Genomic DNA, 6,000 nt, shown 5'->3' with positions numbered 1-6,000 from the left:
GCTATGCAGTCTCATAGCAATGTTGTCCATCCTTGCCTGCCTCATTGCTATGCAGTCTCATAGCAATGCTGTCCATCCTTGCCTGCCTCATTGCTATGCAGTCTCATAACAATGTTGTCCATCCTTTCCTGCCTCATTGTGCTTTACCTGCACCTTCTGGTTGGAGTCAGGCATTCAGTTCTTAAAAACTGCAATTTGTCAGCTGCTTCAAATGAAATGACATTCCATGGAAAAATAGGGTTTCAGTGACTGTGGCTCAAATGAGACAACAGTGGTTGTCATTTATTCATCCCATCCAGGCCTTTTTTTTTTAAATATATTAGGGAAAGTTTTTGTGAATAGTCCCTTTGATGCTTACAGAAACTGTAGTAAGATTCTCTCTTTTATATGTGATATTTATTGATCATTCTGGCTCAAAATTGATCATATTAATTAACAGTAAAATTATCTAGTTTCATTTTTTTTATCTTGCCAATTTTGTTCATGTTCCTTCTCTTTTTTTTTTTTTTTTTTTTTTGTGTATGTGTGTTTAATTTGTATTTTTAATCCTAGGAGAAGATTAGAAAACTGATTTTTGCTGGGCAGTGGTGGCGCACGCCTTTAATCCCAGCACTTGGGAGGCAGAGGCAAGTGGATTTCTTAGTTCGAGGCTAGCCTGGTCTACAGAGTGAGTTCCAGGACAGCCAGGGCTATACAGAGAAACCCTGTCTTGAAAAACCAAAAAAGAAAAGAAAACTGATTTTTTTTTTTTATTCTTGTCATCATGAGTGCTCACTCTAGATTCTCTTGAATCCCAGGTCCTTGTGCTCTCCATTGAGAGAATTCAAACAAGATCCAGAATATAGTATGGATGGTGGGAAATGTACTGCAGATGAGAGCAGTGTTTTCAAGGCAAAGAGTAGCTGGTGCTTTGTTCTCCTCTACTTTAGAACAGCCAAGTATAAAACATTTTTGACACTGAATTTATTTTTGTGCCATTCATTCAGTACATTCCTATATTCCTATTAGAATAGTTGGATGAAATTCAATGACAGTTATGATTTATATCACTGAACATCAAATGTGATCAAGTTTTGAAATTGGAAAAACTGTGGTCTTTTTCTTTATATTTCTAAGTAGAAATTATTATCTTAGGGATTTGTATAAATTTTTAAGCATTTATTTCTATCATTGCATTTTATATCACTTAGATAATTATTGCATCCCAGCTTGTAGTCATGGAAAAAAATCAACTATATAGGTAATTTATTAAAATGAAAGATCTTATAAAACTTCCATTTCCAGTTTAAGATGTAAAAGCATGAACAACTTACTGTATTCGTAACTCACAGAAGTCACAGGATGTGAATTACCAAATCTGAAATGGCAGCACATAGGGAAACTAGGGTACGTGCCTCACAGTTACTATATAATGGATGTTGAACAGAATACAGCTTGGTAATAAAGAATCCAAGTCTGGAAACACATCCGGATTTAAATTATAGCCACTATTTATTACCTCCTCAACTCTGCTCCTTAAATTTGATTTCTTCATTTATGAAGTGGATACTATTTTTAATTGTTAGATAACAAAGATCAAATAAAGTAGGGAATAGAGACCTGAGTATTTTATAGATTTTATCTGTGTACTGAGTATGAACTGAAAAATCAAGTTTCTCAATGAAGACTTTATTCCTGAATAGATAAATAAAATCCTTTTCTTGGTAGTAGTTTTCAGTTTAATTGGCTAGTAATAGTAATTGAGGATTCTTTGAATTTCTTCATTCTGACACAAAATCTTCAGAATTCTAATTGCTGGGTGTTCCTAAGAAGACTATCAGCTGACTACTTCACATTTCCTTGAAAATATTTTACTCTAATTATAATCTTCATTGGTACATCAGCATTAAATACAACCTTATCTACAGTGAATGTGAAATTACAGATAATGTGAAATTTTTATCTTATTGGATAAAAGATTTATTAAACTTAGGCAATACATTTACAAAGATATATCTTTGGTACTAGCAAGGAATGAGTTTCTATGAAATAAGTTAATCTAGATTAATTTTTCATATTTAATACAAAACCTATGTTTAAAGCCCTATCAGTAATCTTACTCAAATCTTTTATTTGCCCTGTGTTGTATATTGAGCATCCTGAAGAAAGTAACTTTCTATTGATCCCTGCATAGCGACACTATGAACATCAGTCGCCATACTGTCTATCTCTATAGATTCCCATAGAGGCATGTGAGGTAATTTATTGCCTCTACAATAGGTTACCTCAGCCTACTCTTCAAGTCCTTTTTTCTCACTGCAGTAGGTTGGCTGTATTCTTTGTACTACTAATAAACTATTGATTGTTATCTCTTGCTGACAATAGATCTGCCCACCGCTATCATCTTTTTTTCTTAAACTCCCAGTTTACTTTTGTCTACAGTTACAAAGTCCATGAGATTTTATTTAGAACTAGGATATAGAGTTTTCTGTTGGAAACTGTGATTTATGCTTCCTGTTCCTGACTAAGGATAAAGAAACATCTGGGCATTGAAACCCAAGCGTTTTACACAATTGCTGTATCAGTAAACTGCACTCAATAGTCCTTGTAATTATGTTTGGGACTCTGGACATTTTGTTCTTCTTTTTCTTGGACAGCCAGCCATGGTAGATAATGGTTAACATCTAACTTCTGAGTTTTGTCTTCTTTAACTTAATGGCTTTATCCTTAAAAGTAATTCTCCTCTCCATTATGGCTGTTTCAGTCTCTTCAGGATCTTAGAAACATAAAAATTATGTTTTTGAGTTATCTCACTTCATTTCATTTGCTTATCAGGGTAGTTATTTTACTCAGCTTAGTTTGTTAGATATCTAATCTTGGCTGTCACTTTAAATGGATTGAAAAGCATGCATATGAATTGAGTGCAGTTCAGGAGCAGCATTATGTGTAGGCTGTTCCAGAGGTGAGTGACTAAGGTGGGAAGACCTGCCCTGAGTGTGCAAGGTGCCGTCTTATAGACTAAGGTCCCAGGTGTATGAAGATAGGAAAAGAGAAAACTGCACAGGCTTATTCCTCACTCCAGACCCCACCCCCAACCATAACCATGATGCTACTCTGTTCTAGTTCCCCCACTGTGGTGACTGAAATAGGGAGCCAAAGTCTTCCTCTTGTAAGGTGTTTATGCCAGACATTTTCTTACAGCAGCAACTAGACACAAGTAGTAAAAATATTTCATTGTCAAGAAATAAGGAATTTTCAGAAATAATCTAATCTAACTGTTGTTATGGCAAAGACATAAGAAAAGATGTGTCTACATGTTACAGATAAAAATTGCAAAAGAATAAAATTAAGAATTAAAAAAAAAGACAGCAACACAGAGTCTCAGTGTATACACAGCGTATCACCAAAACAACAAACTGAGTGACCTTGAGGGGGGAGTGTTAAAAATTACCATCACCGAAGCTATGTCTTTACATCATGGGTGCTTTCCCAACACTCTGTCTGGCACGGGTTTCTGTTTGTTTTTCTAGAACATATACAAGGGCTGTGTATATGTAACTAAATAGAGTCTGAAAAGAACCATGGAACACTCATCAGAATAGAACATATCAAGACCAAACAAAAGCAAGTGTGCGAGAATAGATAGTAGGCATAGAGAAACTTTGTATTGAGTACAGATGACAGCACAGGTAGGAACACTCCTTCAGAAAGGGAACTTTACATTATCACACGTCACATTACCTAAGCTTCCATATGAAGAAAAAAAAAACTATATCAAAGCAGAAAGTAAATTATAGAGATGATTTTCTTCATCAGTTAAGATAACCCATGGAATGTTTGTTGTAATGCTGAAAGTACAGAGAAAACAGATGAGATGTAGCCAGGTTGCTGAAGGCCAGCCCTCTAAGGATCTTCATGTAGGTATATTAGAAAGGAGTATATGGACATTGCCCTATACATTGAAAGCCAGGGTGATGTGGGAAAGCGGTGGAGAGCAGAGTGTGGAGATCAGAACAAACAGTACAGAAACCTGTGACCCTGGAACCCTCCAGCAACATTCTTCAACATCTTTCATGTAAAATCTTCTAGTTTTTCTAACTGTAAAATGGACTGTAGTAATCTCATATTTAAGTATAGAGCCTTGGTGAAATAGTTTTAAAACAAACAAATATTCAGTAAACACATAGAATATAGAGACAAAAGACAAACTTTTTTTGTTTTTTATTTTATCATATTCTTCAAAATTTATAAAATATTGTAACAATAAAAATGAGTAGTATAAAAGTTGTTTGATATAAAACAGTCTTTTAAACAGTCTTATGTAGATGCTGATCTGCAGCAATACTGAAAATACATAAGTTTTTCTCAATATAAATTTTAAATAACTCTAGGCAGTGGTGGCGCATGCCTTTAATCCCAGCACTTGGGAGGTAGAGGCTGCCGGATTTCTGAGTTTGAGGCCAGCCTGGTCTACAGAGTGAAGTCCAGGATAGCCAGGACTACACAGAGAAACCCTGTCTCTAAAAACCAAAAAAAAAAAAAAAAAATTAAATAACTCCAAACATATTAGCTGTTATATTTTAAAATAATACATCACTGCTATTTTTTTAAATGAACATAAATAAAGTCTTTTTGTTTGTTTATTTGTTTGTTTTCTTTTGATTTTAGTAGAGCTTAAAATCTTGGCTCTTACTGTGGTACAAGCCCAAAATAAGAACAATTTTCAGACATTGGATTTCATTGTAATAAGGCTGTACTTCAATGACCCTCACATCACCAAAGGATGTGAGGGTCACACCATATTTGGTCTTTACGTCCTCTAAGAGTTGACAGTTCTGCTGTGCCAAGGAATGAATTGTAGGCATGATTTTTGGATACAGATTTCCTACTATGGTCAAAGCTATTTGACTTGAGTGAGTGTCCTCATTCTCACTCAGCCCACAGAGAACAGGTTACATTCATTTAAGAAATGATGTGTGTATTAAGATGGTCTATCCCTGAAGTCATTCACCAACTGTTTCAATGAACAATGGTTCTGCTTGGAGGGTGGCACAGACATTAGGTGAGGGTAAGAATCTGATTCATTGCCTGTGATGATTTTGAAAAGCATACATCTCAGAGAAAGAGTAACTTATAAAGTCCTCTTCTTCAAACTTGATACAAGAGTTACAAACGTCAAGCAAAGCTGAATATTCAGTCTCACTCTTTGTTGTTCTCTTACAAGCCACCTCCCAAGTTAATTGTCTATGTTTCTTTTGGCTGTATAAATACTTTTGAAATATGTAAGCTGTTCTGAAAACCATAGTATAGTGTAAACACATGCAATAAACAATACTACTAACAGAGAGGCTGAGATAGGAGAAGCATGATTTCAAGACCATTGTGATACACAGCAAGTGTACAGGTACAAACAAGCAGAAAGTGTATATGGACTGTACAATATTGGACCTATTTCTCCAATTACCAAATTAGAGTAACCATTGGATAACAGTCAACAAATTTCCAATTTCTCATACTTTTGAATTTGAATCGATTAGGATAAGTTGGTAATATTAATTTTCATTTTAAGAGATATTAAGAAAAAGTAATTGTTACTTCCTGTTGTTTTTGTTTTTAGAGGTGGAATTATGTTTGTGTGGGTGTGTTGAAAGGTTACTTTATTGCTTCTTTTAGGGTGTCGTTTTGGTCTTTATGGTGGTGTTTTCCCTCCATTCTTTGTAGGGGTTGATTTGTGGAAAGATAATTTTGTAAATTTGGTTTTGTTATGGAATATCTTGTTTTCTCCATCTATGGTGATTGAGAGTTTTGCTGGGTATAGTAGCCTGGGCTGGCATTTGTGTTCTTTTTGGGTCTGTATGACATCTGCTCAGGATCTTCTAGCTTTCATAGTCTCTGGTGAGAAATCTGATGTAATTCTGATAGGCCTACCTTTATAAGTTACTTGACCTTTTTCCCTTACTGCTTTTAAAATTCTCTTTGTTTAGTGTATTTGGTGTTTTGACTGTTATGTGAAGGGATGAA

General features: G+C 35.0%; 1 protein-coding gene across 2 annotated transcripts in view; it reads left to right on the top strand.

The window, feature by feature from the left end:
- The window catches only part of Nudcd1 (NudC domain containing 1), a 55,490-nt gene that overhangs the window by 39,848 nt on the left and 9,642 nt on the right, over positions 1–6,000 (top strand). The gene's annotated exons all lie outside the window — the stretch shown is intronic.

This window comes from Mastomys coucha, unplaced genomic scaffold, assembly GCF_008632895.1.
Source record: "Mastomys coucha isolate ucsf_1 unplaced genomic scaffold, UCSF_Mcou_1 pScaffold7, whole genome shotgun sequence".
In the NCBI taxonomy this organism is placed as follows: domain Eukaryota; kingdom Metazoa; phylum Chordata; class Mammalia; order Rodentia; family Muridae; genus Mastomys; species Mastomys coucha.
This window is presented reverse-complemented; position numbering and strand designations above follow the sequence as displayed.